At 41.0% G+C, this 20,830-nt stretch overlaps 1 protein-coding gene across 6 annotated transcripts in view; it reads left to right on the top strand.

Annotated features, from left to right (window-relative positions):
* The window catches only part of MFSD14B (major facilitator superfamily domain containing 14B), a 122,014-nt gene that overhangs the window by 49,388 nt on the left and 51,796 nt on the right, over positions 1–20,830 (top strand). For 2 of the 6 annotated variants that reach the window (XM_060409585.1, XM_060409586.1), the window contains exon 3: positions 15,018–15,108. The exons of the other annotated variants lie outside the window; for them this stretch is intronic. The gene's annotated coding sequence lies outside the window, so the exon portion shown is untranslated. The remainder of the gene's footprint in view (positions 1–15,017; positions 15,109–20,830) is intronic. 6 annotated transcript variants of the gene reach the window in all.

Here is a 20,830-nt window from a genome sequence, read left to right as displayed (position 1 = left end):
TGAGCATTCTTTGGCATTGCCTTTCTTTGGGATTGGAATGAAAACTGACCTTTTCCAGTCCTGTGGCCACTGCTGAGTTTTCCAAATTTGCTGGCATAATGAGTGCAGCACTTTCACAGCATCATCTTTTAGGATTTGAAATAGCTCAACTAGAATTCCATCACCTCCACTAGCTCTGTTCATAGTAATATTTCCTAAGGCCCACTTGACTTCACATTCCCGATGTCTGGTTCTAGGTGAGTGATCACACCATCGTGATTATCTGGGTCATAGAGATCTTTTTTATATAGGTCTTCTGTGTATTCTTGCCACCTCTTCTTAATATCTTATGCTTCTGTTATGTCCATACCATTTCTGTCCTTTATCGAGCCCATCTTTGCATGAAATGTTCCCTTGGTATCTCTGGAGAAATCTCTAGTCTTTTCTATTCTGTTGTTTTCCTCTGTTTCTTTGCATTGATCGCTGAAGAAGGCTTTCTTATCTCTCCTTGTTATTCTTTGGAACTCTGAGTTCAAACAGGTATATCTTTCCTTTTCTCCTTTGCTTTTCACTTCTCTTCTTTTCACAGCTATTTGTAAGGCCTCCTCAGACAGCCATTTTGCTTTTTTGTATTTCTTATTCTTGGGGATGATCTTGATCCCTGTCTCCTGTACAGTGTCACAAACCTCCATCCATAGTTCATCAGGCACTCTATCAGATCTAGTCCCTTAAATCTATTTCTTACTTCCACTGTGTAATCATAAGGGATTTGATTTTGGTCATACCTGAATGTTTTAGTAGTTTTCCCCAAGTCTGAATTTGGCAATAGGGGTTCATGTTCTGAGCCACAGTCAGCTCCTGGTCTTGTTTTTGTTGACTGTATAGAGCTTCTCCATCTTTGGCTACAAAGAATATAATCAATCTGATTTTGGTGTTCACCATCTGGTAATGTCCATGTGTAGAGTCTTCTCTTGTGTTATTGGAAGAGGATGTTTGCTATGACCAGTGTGTTGTCTTGGCAAAACTCTATTAGCCTTTGCCCTGCTTCATTCTGTACTCCAAGGCCAAATTTGCCTGTTAACTCCAGGTGTTTCTTGACTTCCTACTTCTGCATTCCAGTCCCCTATAATGAAAAGGACATCTTTTTTTGGTGTTAGTTCTAAAAGGTCTTGTAGGTCTTCATAGAACCATTCAACTTCAGCTTCGTCAGCATTACTGGTCGGGGCATAGACTTGGATTACCGTGATATTGAATGGCTTGCCTTGGAAACAAACAGAGATCATTCTGTCGTTTTTGAGATTGCATCCAAGTACTGCATTTCTGACTCTTTTGTTGACCATGATGGCTACTCCATTTCTTCTAAGGGATTCCTGCCCACAGTAGTAGATATAATGGTCATCTGAGCTTAATTCACCCATTCCAGTCCAGTTTAATTTGCTGATTTCTAGAATGTCGATGTTCACTCTTACCATCTCCTGTTTGACCACTTCCAATTTGCCTTGATTCATGGACCTAACATTCCAGGTTCCTGTGCAATATTGCTCTTTACAGCATCAGACCTTGCTTCTATCACCAGTCACATCCACAACTGGGTATTGTTTTTGCTTTGGCTCCCTCCCTTCATTCTTTCTGGAGTTACTTCTGCAGTGATCTCCAGTAGCATATTGGGCATCTGTTGACCTGGGGAGTTCCTCTTTCAGTGTCCTAACTTTTTGCCTTTTCATACTGTTCATAGGGTTCTCCAGGCAAGAATACTGAAGTGGTTTGCCATTCCCTTTTCCAGTGGACCACATTCTGTCAGACCTCTCCACCATGACCCCTCCATCTTGGGTGACCCCACACAGAATGGCTTAATTTCATTGAGTTAAACAAGCTGTGGTCCGTGTGATCATATTGGCTAGTTGTCTGTGATTGTGGTTTCAATCTGTCTGCCCTCTCAGCACCTACCGTCTTACTTGGATTTTCTTACCTTGAACGTGGGGTATCTCTTCACGGCTGCTCCAGCAAAGTGCAGCCACTCTCCTTACCTTGGATATGGGGTAGCTCCTCTTGGCAGCTATCCCTGAGCTTGTGCGTTTGGTAGCTTCTCCCAGCTGCTCCTTGGATGCGGGGTAGCTCCTCTCGGCCGCCCTGACCTTGAACGTGGGGTAGCTCCTCTCAGTTGCCGCCCCTTAGCTTGGGCATGGGGTAGCTCCTCTTGGCTGCTGCCCCGACCATGGATGTGGGGTATCTCCTCTCAGCCGTCCCGACCTTGGACGTGGGGTAGCTCCTCTTGGCCATCCCTGTGCTGTTGCACAGCTGACGCCCTTGCACCTGCACTGTCGCCAGCTGCTGCCAGATTATCAGATCCCTGTTGGTAGCTCTGACTGTAAAGCATCTGCCTACAATGCGGGAGACGTGGGTTCGACCCCTGGGTTGGGAAGATCTCCTGGAGAAGGAAATGGAAACCCACTCCAGTATTCTTACCTGGAAAATCCCATGGACTTAGGAGCCTGGTAGGCTACAGTCCATGGGGTTGCAAAGAGTCGGACACGACCGAGCAACTTCACTTCACTTTAAATTTAATTGATTAGCTAAAGTGCCCCAGGGGTCTAGTATATCTTCTTTCTTACTGCCCAAAACAGATAATTTTCTTAGGGTTTCTGTGTCCCTATTAGATCTGGAATGCAATCTTAGAAGGCAGCTAAAATGCTGTTCAAGTGCCTCTTTGCAGATTCTGAGCAGTTTTACTGCTTGCAAAGGTTTGGTTAAAATGATTAGTTATGTGAGAAGTACAGATTTGCTAGTGTCACTCTACAGTGTCATAGACAAAGTATTGCTCAGTTAGTGAAAGTTGCTCAGTTGTGTCCAATTCTTTGCAACCCCATGGGCTATACAATCCATGGAATTCTCCAGGCCAGAATACTGGAGTGGGTAGCCTTTCCCTTCTCCAGGAAATCTTCCCGACCCAGGGATCAAACATTGTGGGCAGATTCTTTACCAGCTGAGCCACAAAGGAAGCCCATGTTCTCATGCTTTTTCTAAGCTTTTGGTGTTTCTAAATTAAACTAAATGTCTTTTACTTTATTGTCTCCTCCAGACTTTACACCATAGTTGGGTAACTTTGTTGGTTTCTTTGTTTTTTTTTTGATGTGGGAGAACTGGTTTACTCCTTTTTTAAAAAAGAAAGATTTGCTCTGGCATACACCCTCCACTTTCTGCCTTTTCTGGTTGGACAGAGAAGTGATAGTATTCAGTTCAGTTCAGTCGCTCAGTCGTGTCTGACTCTTTGTGACCCCGTGAATTGCAGCACGCCAGGCCTCCCTGTCCATCACCAACTCCCAGAGTTCACTCAGACTCATGTCCATCGAGTCAGTGATGCCATCCAGCCATCTCATCCTCTGTTGCCCCCTTCTCCTCCTGCCCCCAATCCCTCCCAGCATCAGAGTCTTTTCCAATGAGTCAACTCTTCGCATGAGGTGGCCAAAGTACTGGAGTTTCAGGCTTCAACATCATTCCCACCAAAGAAATCCTAGAGCTGATCTCCTTCAGAATGGACTGGTTGCATCTCCTTGCAGTCCAAGGGACTCTTAAGAGTCTTCTCCAACACCACAGTTCAAAAGCATCAATTCTTCAGTGCTCAGCTTTCTTCACAATCCAACTCTCACATCCATACATGACCACTGGAAAAACCATAGCCTTGACTAGACAGACCTTTGTTGGCAAATTAATGTCTCTGCTTTTTAATATGCTATCTAGGTTGGTCATAACTTTTCTTCCAAGGAGTAAGCGTCATTTAATTTCATGGCTGCAGTCACCATCTGCAGTGATTTTGGAGCCCCAAAAAATAAAGTCTGACACTATTTCCCCATCTTTTTCCAGGAAGTGATGGCATCAGATTCCATGATCTTTGTTTTCTGAATGTTGAGCTTTGAGCCAACATTTTCACTCTCCAGTTTCACTTTCATCAAGAGGCTTTTTAGTTCCTTTTCACTTTCTGCCATAAGGGTGGTGTCATCTGCATATCTGAGGTTATTGATATTTCTCCCGGCAATCTTGATGCCAGTTTCTGCTTCTTCCAGCCCAGCATTTCTCATGATGTACTCTGCATATAAGTTAAATAAGCAGGGTGACAATATACAGCCTTGACGTACCCCTTTTCCTGTTTGGAACCAGTCTGTTGTTCCATGTCCAGTTCTAACTGTTGCTTCCTGACCTGCATATAGGTTTCTCAAGAGGCAGGTCAGGTGGTCTGTATTCCCATCTCTTTCAGAATTTTCCGCAGATTAGGTTGTTCAAAAAGGAAGGGGCAAATACAGGGTTTGTTTCATGACAGCTGGAGTTTGTTATTCTCTTCCTTTATGATGGAGTTTACTAATATCCTGTTTCCAGTTCTTGGAATCTTGATTCTGTCATCCACCTTGGTATAATTTCAGGATGATGGTTCACGTGTATTGCTTACCCCTGCCCCAACTTCTCCTGTAGCTAGTAGATAGCAAGTACTCTGTTCTGTTTCCAAAGCAAGAAAAAGTCCTGAGATCAGAGTTTGGAGATATACTGTGGTATACACACAATCATATTTTGTAGTCTGACTGCATCCTAGCATTCATTAGGACTGATTTAAGTAGTGTAGAACAATTTACGACTTTTTATTTTTTTTTTATTTTTTAAATTTTAAAATCTTTAATTCTTACATGCATTCCCAAACATGAACCCCCCTCCCACCTCCCTCCCCATAACATCTTTCTGGGTCATCCCCATGCACCAGCCCCAAGCATGCTGCATCCTGCGTCAGACATAGACTGGCGATTCAATTCACATGATAGTATACATGTTAGAATGTCATTCTCCCAAATCATCCCACCCTCTCCCTCTCCCTCTGAGTCCAAAAGTCCGTTATACACATCTGTGTCTCTTTCCCTGTCTTGCATACAGGGTCGTCATTGCCATCTTCCTAAATTCCATATATATGTGTTAGTATACTGTATTGGTGTTTTTCTTTCTGGCTTACTTCACTCTGTATAATCGGCTCCAGTTTCATCCATCTCATCAGAACTGATTCAAATGAATTCTTTTTAACTGCTGAGTAATACTCCATTGTGTATATGTACCAAAGCTTTCTTATCCATTCATCTGCTGATGGACATCTAGGTTGTTTCCATGTCCTGGCTATTATAAACAGTGCTGCGATGAACATTGGGGTACATGTGTCTCTTTCAATTCTGGTTTCCTCGGTGTGTATGCCCAGAAGTGGGATTGCTGGGTCATAAGGTAGTTCTATTTGCAATTTTTTAAGGAATCTCCACACTGTTCTCCATAGTGGCTGTACTAGTTTGCATTCCCACCAACAGTGTAGGAGGGTTCCCTTTTCTCCACACCCTCTCCAGCATTTATTGCTTGCAGATTTTTGGATCACAGACATTCTGACTGGTGTGAAGTGGTACCTCATTGTGGTTTTGATTTGCATTTCTCTAATAATGAGTGATGTTGAGCATCTTTTCATGTGTTTGTTAGCCATCCGTATGTCTTCTTTGGAGAAATGTCGATCCTCTACATGGAAAACCCTAAAGACTCCACCAGAAAATTACTAGAACTAATCAATGAATATAGTAAAGTTGCAGGATATAAAATCAACACACAGAAATCCCTTGCATTCCTATACACGAATAATGAGAAAGTAGAAAAAGAAATTAAGGAAACAATTCCATTCACCATTGCAACGAAAAGAATAAAATACTTAGGAATATATCTACCTAAAGAAACTAAAGACCTATATATAGAAAACTATAAAACACTGATGAAAGAAATCAAAGAGGACACTAATAGATGGAGAAATATACCATGTTCATGGATTGGAAGAATCAATATAGTGAAAATGAGTATACTACCCAAAGCAATTTACAAATTCAATGCAATCCCTATCAAGCTACCAGCCACATTTTTCACAGAACTAGAACAAATAATTTCAAGATTTGTATGGAAATACAAAAAACCTCGAATAGCCAAAGCAATCTTGAGAAAGAAGAATGGAACTGGAGGAATCAACTTGCCTGACTTCAGGCTCTACTACAAAGCCACAGTCATCAAGACAGTATGGTACTGGCACAAAGACAGACATATAGATCAATGGAACAAAATAGAAAGCCCAGAGATAAATCCACACACATATGAACACCTTATCTTTGACAAAGGAGGCAAGAATATACAATGGAGTAAAGACAATCTCTTTAACAAGTGGTGCTGGGAAAACTGGTCAACCACTTGTAAAAGAATGAAACTAGATCACTTTCTAACACCGCACACAAAAATAAACTCAAAATGGATTAAAGATCTAAATGTAAGATCAGAAACTATAAAACTGCTAGAGGAGAACATAGGCAAAACACTCTCAGACATAAATCACAGCAGGATCCTCTATGATCCACCTCCCAGAATTCTGGAAATAAAAGCAAAAATAAACAAATGGGATCTAATTAAAATTAAAAGCTTCTGCACAACAAAGGAAAATATAAGCAAGGTGAAAAGACAGCCTTCTGAATGGGAGAAAATAATAGCAAATGAAGCAACTGACAAACAACTAATCTCAAAAATATACAAGCAACTTCTGCAGCTCAACTCCAGAAAATAAACGACCCAATCAAAAAATGGGCCAAAGAACTAAAACGACTTTTTAAAAACATTTTTTGTTTTGTTTTGTTTTTGCTAGTTGTGGCACACAGGCTCTTTATTGTGGTATGTGGCCTTATCTCTAGTTGCTGCATGGCATCTGCAGAGCACATGGACTCTAGCTGTGACATGTGCATGCGTGGGCTTAGTTGTCCATGGCACGTGGGATTTTAATTCCGTGACAAAGACTGAATCTGCATCCCCTGCACTGGAAGGCAGATGCTGAACCACTGGATCACCAGGGAATTCCCAAGAATTTACCTGTTATTTTCTCTGTGAGATTTGTTGCCTCTCTCATGTGGTCATGTCCTAGATTACAGCTTTAGTTTGTTAATTAGGCACCATCAGAAAGGTCTCCACCCCTAATATACTGAAGCGAAACCACAAAGTTGGCTTTACATAATGGCCTTAACCTTCCAATAGTACTATTAGCTCATACATAAAAATGACTTCTCTCTTGTCTTACATTCCTGTTTGATATTCTACCCTCTCGTCAAAATGTGTATCCTTTTAGAGTGCCTGATCTGATTTTAATATAAAGTCATCTGATTAAATTTCTTTAAAAGTCTTAAAGTCTATTTAAATAGAGGATGTATTTCAATAAAGATGTGCTTAATATTAATTCTTATGAGTGAAGAATTTTATTTTTTGCAATTTGCAGATTTTCTTTTGTAAACTCACATTTCAGAAATCCTGCTAAAAATTCAAGGACTCAATATTTCTTCCTACCACCCCATCTTTTCTCTGTATGGTGATCTGCTAATCCAAAGAATGTTCTTCAAACGCTTTGCTGCCACATTCAGTTTTCCTATACCTCCTTACTTACTCTCAACATATATGTTCATATAACAGACATGTAGCCTATCTCATCAGCTCCACAGTCCAGCCCATTTGCTTCCTTTGCATAACCAGTGTTTTCTCTTGAGAAGTGAGGTGGATGGATGGATAGAGTTGTTTTTCAGGCATTTTTGGCAGAGTACACAGGCACTTTGAGGCATGATTTGCTCTGCACTTGAAAAGGAAGTAAAGTTCTGACTATAAGCAAATTGACATTGTTTGCTTCATAAGGTGTTCCAGTCTCATTTTATATGATTTTGACAATTTCCTAATGGTGTTTTTGACCATGGTACCAAGAACCTACTGAAAGGTTGCTGCTGCAAGCCGTGAGCTACGCTGCAAATCGTGACCTTCGGAGGAGAGGATATCCATCCAGGGTCAGAGATGAGACTTGATCACTTGAAGCTTTTGTGTAATAAAATTTTTTTTAAGTATAAAGCAATAGAGGCAGCCTCTGACATGGGCTTCAGCAGAGGGCAGGAAGTGTGCTAGTTTTTAGCAAGGAGTTATATATCTGTTAAAGAATCACCTGAAAACTGAGAGAGTTGTATCAGTCCTCTCTCCCACAACATGCATTTTGAGATGGCATTTGCACAAAGTGAACATCCCTGGCCATAAAACAATTGACATGAGTCTTAAAGAAAGGCAGATTTCCAAGCAAATACATAGTTAAAAGAAAACTTTTTATTTGTATAGAGAAGGAAAAAACAAAATCCTCCACTTGCAGTCTATTTCCTCCACTTGGGGTCCCCTAGCCTTCCTACTTGTTACCCTCTCACTATGCTTTTGTGTGTCATATAATTATTAAAATAAGTACCATTCACTAAAAGTACTTGTATAAAAGTACATGATGTATATTTGTGTGCTCAATCCCTCTGTCGTGTCTGACGCTTTGCAGCCCTGTGGACTGTAGCCCACCAGGCTCCTCTGTCCATGGAATTGTTGCAGGAAGGGGGACACCTTCCAGGCCCCAGTAGTGGTCTCTTGTCTAACACTTGGAAATGAATTGTCCGAGAAGATACATATGCTGACAGAGAAAGATTTTTATTGGGAAGGGGTGTCTGGGCGGAGAGCAGTTGGGTAAGTGAACTCAGAAGAACTGCTCTGCCACATTGCTCGCAGTCTTGGGTTATATGGTGATGAGATTAGTTTCCAGGTTGTCTTTGGCCAGTCATTCTGACTCAGAGTCCTTCCTGGTGGTGTACACATTGCTCAGTCAAGACGGATGCCAGAGAGAAGGATTCTGGGAGGTGGTTGAATACGTGGTCACCTTTTGACCTTTCCTGAACTCTTCTGGTGGTTGGTGGTGGCTTCTTAGTTCCGCTTTCCTTTCCAGGACCTCCTGTCTTAAAACAACTCATGCAAATGGTTACTATGGTGCCTGGCCAGGGTGGGCAGTTTCAGTCGGTGTGCTTCTCCTAACAGAATTTTCCAAGCAAAAATACTGGAGTGGGTTGCCATTTCCTACTCCAGGGGATCTTTCTGACCCAGGGATCAAACCTGCATCCCCTGTGTCTCCTGCACTGGCAGATGGACTCTTCACCACAGAGCCACCAAGGGAGCCCAGTGCATTAATACGATGACATTAAATCTTCACCTTCCTTTGCGCAGCTGACAGTCACCATGTCTCAGCTACTCAGATGCAATGATCTTTTTTTGGCATTTATTCCTGTCTTATTGTGTGTTGTATGTTGTAATCTGTAGCATGCTTTTATATCTATAAACTTGTGAATGCTTTAAAAAATGCTGATTTCCAGCTTACCAAGTTAATATAATTTTAAGAAGAGTTGACATGAAAATATCAATGCAGGGTGACTGTTGTTGGGTCTCTTTGTCTTAGAATTTGGTATATAAAATATTTGGTGTGCATTCTAGATTTTTAAATAATTTTTTCAGCACTTTTTATATATCATTATATTGCTTTCTGGCATCTATTACATCTGATGGGAAGAGAGTTGTTAATAAGTATTTTAGTCCACTTGATGTCAGAGGGTCTGTAAACTATGGTCCACAGGCTTAATCTGGCACACTACCTGTTTTTATGTGATCTGTGTACTAAATTTTTTTTTTTTTTTGGCATTTCTAGAAAGTATGTTTTTGGTTCCACATGAAAACTGTATGAAATTCAAATGTAAAATTTTCTTGGACCACAGCAGTGCCGACTGAATGTGAAAGCTTTTGTTCTACAGTGGCAGAGTTGAGTAGTTGTAACACAGACCATCTTATCTAAAATATTTATCTTATATTTATGTTCCTTTACACAGTAAATTTGTTGGGCCCTACTATAAGTAGTAACTCATTTTCTTTTTCATGCTGCTTTAGAGATTTTCTCTTTGTCTTCAACAGTTTTTGCTGTAATGTGTCTAGGTGTGGAACTGTGTTGTGTTTGTTTCTTTATTTGTCTTTTAGCCATGTCTTGCAGCTTGGAGGATCTTGGTTCCTTGATGAGGGGTTGAACCTGGGCTGTGGTAATGAAAGTGCAGAGTCCTAAGCACTGGACCGCCAAGAAATTCTCTCTTTTGATTATTTACTTGTGGCTTGTTTAGCTTCTGAGGTCTGTAGATTTATATATATATATATATGGCTTCCCAGGTGGCAGTTTTGAAACCACTCTTTAAGCAGTTTTGATGTAGCAATCCACTGATGCTTTTGAACAGTGGTGTTGGAGAAAACTCTTGAGAGTCCCTTGGACTGCAAGAAGATCAAACCAGTGAGTCCTAAGGAAATCAGTCCTGAGTATTCATTGGAAGGACTGATGCTGAAGCTGAAGCTTCAATACTTTGGCCACCTGATGTGAAGAACTGATTCACTGGAAAAAACCCTGATGCTGGGATAGATTGAAGGCAGGAGGAGAAGGGGATGACAGAGGATGAAATGGTTGGATGTCATCACCAACTTGGTAGACATGAGTTTGAGCAATCTCCAGGAGCTGATGATGGACAAGCCTGGTATACTACATTCCATGGAGTTGCAAAGAGTCAGTCATGACTGACTGACTGACTGAATTGAACTGAGGTGGTGCTAAGTGGTAAAGAACCCACCTGCCAGTGCAGGTGGATGTAAGAGATACATTCCCTGGATAGGAAAGATGCCCTGGAGAAGGAACTGGCAACCCACTCCCATATGTGTGCATGTGTGTGTGTATGTGTGTATTTTAATCAAATTTGGGAAGTTTTGGCCATTATTGTTTCAAATATTTTTGCTGCCATTTCTGTCTTTTCTGGGGCTTCCCTGGTGGCTCAGAGGTTAAAGCGTCTGCCTGCAAGGTGGGAGACCCAGGTTCAATCCTTGGGTCGGGAAGATCCCCTGGAGAAGGAACTGGCAACCCACTCCAGTATTCTTGCCTGGAGAATCCCACGGACAGAGGAGCCTGGTAAGTTACAGTCCATGGGGTTGCAAAGAGTCGGACACGACCGAGTGACTTCACTTTCACTTTCACTTCCGTCTTTTCCATTCGGGACTCTCATCATACTTGAATTGTCACAGGTGTTAAGGGACTTGGAGGTGAAGTTCATCTCACCTGCGCCACCAGAATTTTCACTTTTTTCAGAATTTTACCATCAGAATTTTCACTTTGGTATGATGGAACAGATGGTCAACAAATTCTGTCCTAATAAAGTTGGACAAAACAATCATAAACAACCATTTCAGTACTCTGGAATTCAACCAGAGGAACACAACAAACTGAGAAGCACTTACTTATTAAGCTATTCAACTTCAGGCAACAACAGTGTTTTTGCAGTTCTGAGCTATATATATCCTTTTGTTAAATTGTAACTGTGAATGTAACAGTTTCTGAGTCCTGAGATTCCTTTTGGCAAACCACAGAAATCCATTCTTTTGTTGATGGACATTTGGGTTCCCTGTGTTTGCCTATTACGCATACTGGCTATGGTATTTCCTGTATATGTCTGTTGGTGACTGTGTATATGTTTTTTTTCTTGTTTCTACCTAGGAATAAACTGCAGTTTCATTCAGTTTGCTATATACTGCCAAAATTTTCCAGAGTGGTTAAATCAATTTACCCTCCAGTAAACCAGGCTCTACATCTTCACCCACATATGGTATTTCATTGTTAATGATTCTGATGTGTACAGTGTGGCCTTATTTTCCATCTTCCTAATGATCAATGAAGTTTATATCCTTTTTATATATTTGTCTTGTGACTGTGTTTGTGAAGTGTCAGCTCAAGTATTTCATCCATTTTAAATAATTGTGTTGTCTATTCTTTTTTCATTATGTGTAAGATTTCTTTATATATTCTGTATATAAGTTTGTTTTTTTTTTTACATGTATGTATGTATGTTTGTTTTCCCTTCATGGATCACAGCCTTGCTGTGTCAAAGAGGCTTGTGTAACTCCATAAATTTATGAGCCATGCACTGCATGGCTGCCCAAGGTGGACAGGATATAGTGAAGAGTTCTGACAGAACGTGGTCCACTGGAGAAGAAAATTGCAACCCACTGATTCCAGATAGGGAAAGGAGTATGTCAAGGCTGTATATTGTTACCCCATTTATTTAACTTATATGCAGAATACAACATGAGAAATGCTGGGCTAGAAGAAGCACAAGCTGATACCAGGATTGCCAGGAGAAATACCAATAACCTCAGATATGCAGATGATACCACCCTTATGGCAGAAAGTGAAGAAGAACGAAAAAGCCTCTTGATGGAAAAGAAAGAGGAGAGTGAAAATCTCCTTGAGCCTAAAGCTCAGGATTCAGAAAACAAAGATCATGGCATCTGGTCCCATCACTTCATGGGAAATAGATGGGGAAACAGTGGAAGCAGTGTCAGACTTTATTTTTGGGGGCTCCAAAATCACTGCAGATGGTGACTGCAGCCATGAAATTAAAAGACGCTTACTCCTTGGAAGAAAAGTTATGACCAACCTAGATAGCATATTAAAAAGCAGAGACATTACTTTGCCGACTTAAGGTCCATCTAGTCAAGGCTATGGTTTTTCCAGTAGTCATGTATGGATGTGAGAGTTGGACTGTGAAGAAAGCTGAGCGCCGAAGGATTGATGCTTTTGAACTGTGGTGTTGGAGAAGACTTTTGAGAGTCCCTTGGACTGCAAGGAGATGCAACCAGTCCATTCTGACAGAGATCAGCCCTGGGATTTCTTTGGAAGGAATGATGCTGAAGCTGAAACTCCAATACTTTGGCCACCTCATGCGAAGAGTTGACTCATTGGAAAAGACTTTGATGCTGGGAGGGATTGGGGGCAGGAGGAGAAGGGGACAACAGAGGATGAGATGGTTGGATGGCATCACCAACTCAGTGGACATGAGTTTGAGTGAACTCTGGAAGTTGGTGATGGACAGGGAGACCTGGCGTGCTGCAATTCATGGGGTCACAATTCAAGAGTCGGACACAACTGAGCGATTGAACTGAACTGAAGAGTATTCTTGCCTGGAGAACCCTAGGGACAGTATAAAAAGGCAAAAAGATGGCCACCCAAATTGGAAGGTGTCCAATATACTACTGCAGAAGAGTGAAGGTCAATTACTGATAACTGCAGTAAGAATGAAGTGGCTGGGCCGAAGTGGGAATGACGTTCAGCTTTGAATGTGTCTGGTGCTGAAAGAAAGTCCAATAAATACAAAAAAATATTGCATAGGGATCTGGAATGTTAGATGCATGAATTAAGATAAATTAGATGTGGGTAACCAGGAGATGGCAAGATTGAACATTGACATCTTAGGATTTACTGAATGAATGTGAACAGGAATGGGTGAAGTTAATTCAGATGATCATCATATCTACTACTATAGGCAAGAATCCATTAGAAGAAATGGATTAGCTCTTGGAAATGCAGTGCTTGGATGCAGTCTCAAAAACAACAGAATAATCTCAGTTTGTTTCCAAGGCAAGCCTTATTCAACATCACAGTAATCCAAGTGTGTGTCCCAACCAATGATGTGAAAGAAGCTGAAGTTGACCACTTCTATGAAGACCTACAAGATCTTCTAGAACTAACACCAGAAAAAGATGTCCTTTTCATGATTGGAAATTGAAATGCAAAAGTAGGAAGTCAAGAGATACCTGGAGTAACTGTCAAGTTTGGTGTTGGAGTACCAAATGAAGCACAAGAAAGATTAACAGACTTTTGCCAAGAGAACACACTGGTCATAGCAAACACCCTTTCCAGCAACCCAAGAGATGACTCTACACATGGACATCACCAAATGGTCAATATGGAAATCCAGTTGATTATGTTCTTTGCAGCCAAAATTGGAGAAGTTCTATACAGTCAGCAAAAACAAAACATGGAGTTGACTGTGGCTCAGATCATGAGCTCTTTATTGCATAATTCAGGCTTAAATTGAAGAGGGTAGGGAAAACCACTAGGCTGTTCAGTTCAGTTGCTCAGTCATGTCCAACTCTTCGTGTCCCATGGTCTGCAGCAGCCAGGCTTCCCTGTCCATCACCAATGCCCAGAGCTTGCTTATCACGTCCATTGAGTTGGTGATCGCTTCCAGCCATCTCATCCTTTGTTGTACCCTTTTCCAATGAGTCAGTGCTTTGCATCAGGTGGCCAAAGTATTGGAGCTTTAGTTCAGCATCAGTCATTCCAATGAATATTCAGTACTGATTTTCTTTAGGATTGACTGGTTTGATCTCCTTGCAGTCCAAGGGACTCTCAAGAGTCTTCTCCAACACCACAGCTCAAAAGCATCAATTATTTGGTGCTCAGTTTTCTTTATGGTTCAACTCTCACATCCATACATGACTGACTACTAGAAAAAACATAGCTTTGTTCAGTCCTTGCTGTTTCTGTCCTTTATTGGGCCCATTCTTGCATGAATTATTCCCTTGGTATCTCTGATATTCTTGAAGAGATCTCTAGTCTTTCTCATTGTATTGTTTTTCTCTATTTCTTTGCATTGATCACTTGGGAAGGCTTTCTTATCTGTTTGCTGTTTCTGGAACTCTGCATACAGATGAGTATATCTTTCCTTTTCTGCTTTGCCTTTTGCTTCTCTTGTTTTCTCAGTTATTTGTAAGGCCTCCTCAGAAAACCATTATGCCTTTTTGCATTTCTTTTTCTTGGGGATGGTCTTAATCAGTGCCTCCTATACAGTGTCATGGCCCTCCGTCCATAGTTCTTCAGTCACTTTGTCTACCAGATCTAATCCCTTTAACTTATTTGTCACTTCCACTGTATAAAATCATAAGGGATTCGATTTAGGTCATACCTGAATGGTCTAGTGGTTTTCCCTACTACGTTCTTCAATTTAAGCCTGAAATTGGCAATAGAGAGTTCATGATCTGAGCCACAATCAGCTCCCGGTCTTCTTTTTGCTGACTGTATAGAGCTTCTCCATCTTCAGCTACAAAGAATATAATCAGTCTGATTTTGGTATTGACCATCTGGTGAAGTCCATGTATATAGTCTTGTCTTGTGTTGTTGGAAGAGGGTGTTTGCTATGACTAGTGCATTCTCTTGGCAAAACTCTATTAGCCTTTGCCCTGCTTCATTTTGTACTCCGAGGACAAACTTGCCTGTTTATCCAGGTATCTCTTGACTTCTAACTTTTGCATTCCAGTGCCCTGTGATGGGAGATACCCGTCTTCCAAGGTAAGGAGCAGCGGCTGCACTTTGCTGGAGCAGCCGTGAAGAGATACCCCACGTCCAAGGTAAGAGAAACCCAAGTAAGACAGTAGATGTTGCGAGAAGGCATCAGAGGGCAGACACACTGAAACCATAATCACAGAAAACTAGCCAATCTGATAACATGGACCAAGCCTTGTCTAACGAAATGAAACTAAGCCATGCTGTGTGGGGCCACCCAAGACAGATGGGTCATGGTGGAGAGGTCTGACAGAATGTGGTCCATTGGAGAAGGGAATGGCAAACCACTTCAGTATTCTTGCTTGAGAACCCCATGAACAGTATGAAAAGGCAAAATGATAGGATATTGAAAGAGGAACTCCCCCGGTCAGTAGGTGCCCAATATGCTACTGGAGATCAGTGGAGAAATAACTCCAGAAAGAATGAAGGGATCGAGCCAAAGCAAAAACAATACCCAGTTGTGGATGTGACTGGTGATAGAAGCAAGGTCTGATGCTGTAAAGAGCAATATTGCATAGGAACCTGGAATGTCAGGTCCATGAATCAAGGCAAATTGAAAGTGGTCAAATGGGAGATGGCAAGAGTGAACATCGACACTCTAGGAATCAGCGAACTAAAATGGACTGGAATGGGTCGATTTAACTCAGATGACCATTATATCTACTTCTATGGGCAGGGATCCCTTAGAAGAAATAGAGTAGACATCATGATCAACAAAAGAGTCTGAAATGCAGAATTTGATACAATGTCAAAAACGACAGAATGACCTCTGTTCGTTTCTAGGCAAACCATTCAATATCACAATAATCCATGCCTATGCCCCAACCAGTAACGCTGAAGAAGCTGAATGGTTCTATGAAGACCTATAAGACCTTTTAGAACTAACACCCAAAAAGATGTCCTTTTCATTATAGGGGACTAAAATGCAAAAGTAGGAAGTCAAGAAACACCTGGAGTAACAGGCAAAGTTGGCCTTGGAGTATGGAATGAAGCAGGGCAAAGGCTAATAGAGTTTTGCCTAGAGAATGCACTGGTCATAGCAAACACCTTCTTGCAACAATACAAGAGAAGACTCTACACATGGACATCACCAGATGGTCAACACCAAAATCAGATTGATTATATTCTTTGTAGCTGAAGATGGAGAGGCTCTATACAGTCAGCAAAAAGACCGGGAGCTGACTGTGGCTCAGAACATGAACTCCTTATTGCCAAATTCAGACTTAAATTGAAGAAAGTAGGGAAAACCACTAGACCATTCAGGTATGACCTAAATCAAATCTCTTATGATTATACAGTGGAAGTGAGAAATAGATTTAAGGGACTAGATCTGATAGAGTGCCCGATGAACTATGGATGGAGGTTCATGACATTGTACAGGAGACAGGGATCAAGATCATCCCCAAGAAAAAGAAATGCAAAAAAAGCAAAATGGCTATCTGAGGAGACCGTACAAATAGCTGTGAAAAGAAGAGAAGTGAAAAGCAAAGGAGAAAAGGAAAGATATACCCGTTTGAACGGAGAGTTCCAAAGAATAGCAAGGAGAGATAAGAAAGCCTTCCTCAGATATCAATGCAAAGAAATAGAGGAAAACAATAGAATGGGAAAGACTAGAGATCTCTTCAAGAAAATTAGGGATACCAAGGGAACATTTCATGCAAAGATAGGCTCGATAAAGGACAGAAATAGTATGGACCTAACAGAAGGAGAAGATATTAAGAAGAGGTGGCAAGAATACACAGAACTGTACAAAAAAGATCTTCATGACCCAGATAATCATGATGGTGTGATCATTAATATGAATAAGAGTCTTGCCAGGTAGAGTATTCTTGATTGTAGGTGCTTCTCTTTCATCACTTTAAATATATCATGCCCTTCCCTGCTAGCTTGTATAGTTTCTATTGAGAAACTAGCTTATAACCTTGTGCAAGTTCCCTTGTATGTTATTTGTCATTTTACCCTTGTTGCTTTTAATTTTTGTCGTATTGATTGCTGTGTGTTTTTCTCCTTTGGTTTATCCTGCCTTAGACTCTGTGTGTTGCCTGGACTTGACGATTTCCTTTCCCATGTTAAGAAAGTTTGCAGCTAATATTTCTTCAAATATTTTCTTGGGTCCTTTCTCTCTCTCTTCTCCTTCTGGGACACCTATAATGTTAATGTTGGTGTGTTTATTGTTGTCCCAGAGGTCTCTTCATTCTTTTTTCTGTAGTTCTGTGGCAGTGATTTTGACCATTCTGTCCTCCAGGTCATCTATCCATTTTCCTACCTCCATTATTTGGCTATTGGTTCCTTCTAGTTTTTTGTTCATCTGTTATTTTCTTCTTCAATTCTTCCAGGTCTTTGGCAAACACTTCCAGCATCTTCTCCATTGTTTTCCCAAGATCCTGGATCATCTTCACTATCATTATTCTCAATTCTCTCTCTGGAAGGTTCAGTTCGGTTGCTCAGTCATGTCAGACTCTTTGTGACCCCGTGGACTACAGCACTCCAGGCCTCCTTGCCTATCTTCATTTAGTTGTTTTTCTGGTGTTTTATCTTGTCCCTTAATCTGGGACATAACTTTCTGCTCTTTCATGCTGAATAACTTTCTATAATGTGGTTTTTCTTCTAGCAGCTGTAGAGTTGTGATTATTCTTGTTTCTTCTGTCTGCACTCTAATGGAGTTGGGTAAGAGGCTTGTGTAAGCTTCCTGACGGGATAGACTGGTTGGGAAAACTGGGTCTTGCAATGGTGGGCAGGGCCATGCTCAATAAAACTTTAATTCAGTTGTCTGCTGATGGGTGGTGGAGTTGTGCTCCTTCATTGTTTGTTTTTTAGCCTGAGGCTAGCCACCTCTCTGGTAGGGTTAGTGGCAACCTCCAGGAGGACTTATACCAAGGGTCCATTTCCAGGACTGCTGCTGCCAGTGCCCCCATTCCCACGGTGAGGCCCTGCTGACCCATGCCTCAACAGGAGGCCCTCCAACACTACCAGTTAGCTCCGGTTCAGCCTCCAGTGGGGTCACTGCTCCTTTCCCCTAGGTCTTGGTGCACACAAGGTTTTGTTTCTTCCCTCTAGGAGTGCAGTCTGTTTCCCCCAGTCTTGTGGAAGCCCTGTAATCAAATCCTGCTCGTCTTCAAAGTCAGACTCCCTGGGGATTCCCAGTTCCTTTGCCAGATCCCAGGTTGGGAAGACTGATGCGGAGTTCTGAACCTTCACAACAGTGGGAGAACTTCCTTGGTATTACTGTCACCAGTTTGTGGGTCACCCACCTGACAGGTATAGGATTTGATTTTATCACAACTGAGCCCCTCCTGGCACCTCCTTGTGGCTTTTTCTTTGTCTTTAGACATGGGGTATCTTTTTTTTGGTGGGTTCCAGTGTTCTCCTGTCGATGGTTTTTAACAGCTAGTTTCAGTTTTGGTGCTCTCACAGGAGTTTCACGCTGGTCTTTCTACTCCACCATGTTGACCTGAAAGTCAGTATACTTTTTAAAAATAAATTAATTAAAATTATTATTATTATTATTTTGCTGTGCTGAGTCTTTGTTGCTATGCAGGCTTTTTCTACTTGCAGTACAGGCTTTTTCTAGTTGCAGCATGCCAGCTTCTCATTGCAGCAGCATCTCTTGTTGCAGAGCATGGGCTCTAGAGCATGCAGGCTTCAGTAGTTGTGGCACACAGGTTTAGTTTCCTGACAGCATGTGGAATCTCCCGGGATCAGGCATCAAACCCACGTCCCCTGCATTGGCAGGTGGATTCTCAACCTCTGGACCACCAGAAAAGTCCTAGCATTAGGTTTGTTGTGATAACAGTTATGTTGTAGTATAATTATTTATATACTGAAAAAATTTTTTGAATTTGATAAGTTTGGAAAAATTTTCTATTTTCTTTATAGCTGCTTTATTTTATAAAGGTTTAGTCCTTAGCTTAGTAGAAAATAAATTATTGACTTATTTTGTTTTACTTATTTCTTTAATAAAACTGTACTATTTCATTATCTTTTTTTAATAGGAAAAAGTAGGAAAGTTTTAAAAAGCACATATTAAAAAATTTTAGAAGAACTTCCTACATCATTGCTTTATTACCCAGAAACAGTTTCTTATACTGCCAGAAATTCCATTGCCCTGCCATGCCTGCTGCTCATTTCAGTTCAGTTCAGTCGCTCAATCGTGTCTGACTCTTTGCGACCCCATGAATCGCAGCACGCCAGGCCTCCCTGTCCATCACCAATTCCCGGAGTTCACTCAGACTCATGTCCATCGAGTCAGTGATGCCATCCAGCCATCTCATCCTCTGTCATCCCCTTCTCCTCCTGCCCCCAATCCCTCCCAGCATCAGAGTCTTTTCCAATGAGTCAACTCTTCTCATGAGGTGGCCAAAGTACTGGAGTTTCAGCTTTAGCATCACTCCTTCCAAAAGAAATCCCAGGGCTGATCTCCTGTATCTGATTCCTGTAGAACTATATATTCTAATATGCAGTTCAGTAAATCCATGTTCTGTCATTCATACATGGATATGTTGTTGTTGGTTTCTCATTTGTGTCCAGCTCTTTGGAACGCCATGAACTGCAGCACACCAGGCTTCCCTGTCCTTCACTTTTGCACACACTCATGTCCATTGAGTCGGTGATACCATCCAACCATCTCATCTTCTTTCGCCCCCTTTTCTTGCCCTCAGTCTTTCCCAGCATCAGTCTTTTTCAGTGAGTCAGCTCTTTGTATCAAGTGGCCAAAGTATCGGAGTTTAAGCTTCAGCATCAGTCCTTCCAATGAATATTTAGGGTTGATTTCCTTTAAGATTGACATGGATATGGTCTTGCCAAATTAAAGATTTAATTTCTTTATGCTAGATACATTACCTGCATAAATGAATGCATATTTGGATCATCTTGAATGTAGAACTGTTTTTAGGGGACACCAGAGGTCTGCAAGGTGAGGATTAAGCTGGAGACAGCAGAGGTGAACAGAATTACTGTCCCTTTGATAGAGTGAAGGCAGTCCTGGAGTTACTGGTGTAGTGTTCACCAGCACTCCCCTGAAACCCATAGAGAAGGGGAGTTTGAAAAATACCTGTTAAGCTCTCAGCCTTGGTCTGACAGTGTATAATAGGGAAAAAGTGGGGCTAAAAGACTGGATAAGAGAAACATTTTTCTTATCAGAAAATATTTTTGATACACCAGGGATCAGAGAAACATTTTTTAAAAATATACTGTTATGTTTTGCTACTTTACCATATTTCTATGATGCATATGATAAATCATTAAACAGTTCTAATATTGATTAGTATTCCCTTTGAAGATTACTGTATCTCTATTCTATGAAATTTGTTATTAGAAAAGATTTTTCTGAAAACTTATTTTGCACTTGAGTTATTTGTTGTCCTTTATCTTTTCTATTTTTTGTTTGTTTGTTTGTTTTTCAGTACAGTGAGTAGAGTTCAAATGCCACTAGCTGCGATGGCAAATCTTTTCTAACCTATAAAAATTATGTTATTAAGGGATAGATTTGAAATCATTTCTATGGATACATCTTACTTTCATTTTTTGAAAAATCTGTGGAGGTAAACTTTCTAAAGTTAGAGGCTAGTCACTCTTTCCTTCCCTCTGTTTTTGTAATTCATAGGATTTCAGGTGCATAGAAATAGATTAATCGTAACTGTCTTCATGATACATAGATTTGTTTCACTCATGGAATGAAACATTTAATTAAACATTCATCCCCCATTTGTTTTATCCTTCTTATTGTGTTTTTAAAATTTATTGCTGCAGCATAGTTTTTAAGGATGTGTTGAATACTGGTGAGCCCAT

Source organism: Ovis aries, chromosome 2, assembly GCF_016772045.2.
Source record: "Ovis aries strain OAR_USU_Benz2616 breed Rambouillet chromosome 2, ARS-UI_Ramb_v3.0, whole genome shotgun sequence".
In the NCBI taxonomy this organism is placed as follows: Eukaryota; Metazoa; Chordata; class Mammalia; order Artiodactyla; family Bovidae; genus Ovis; species Ovis aries.
This window is presented reverse-complemented; position numbering and strand designations above follow the sequence as displayed.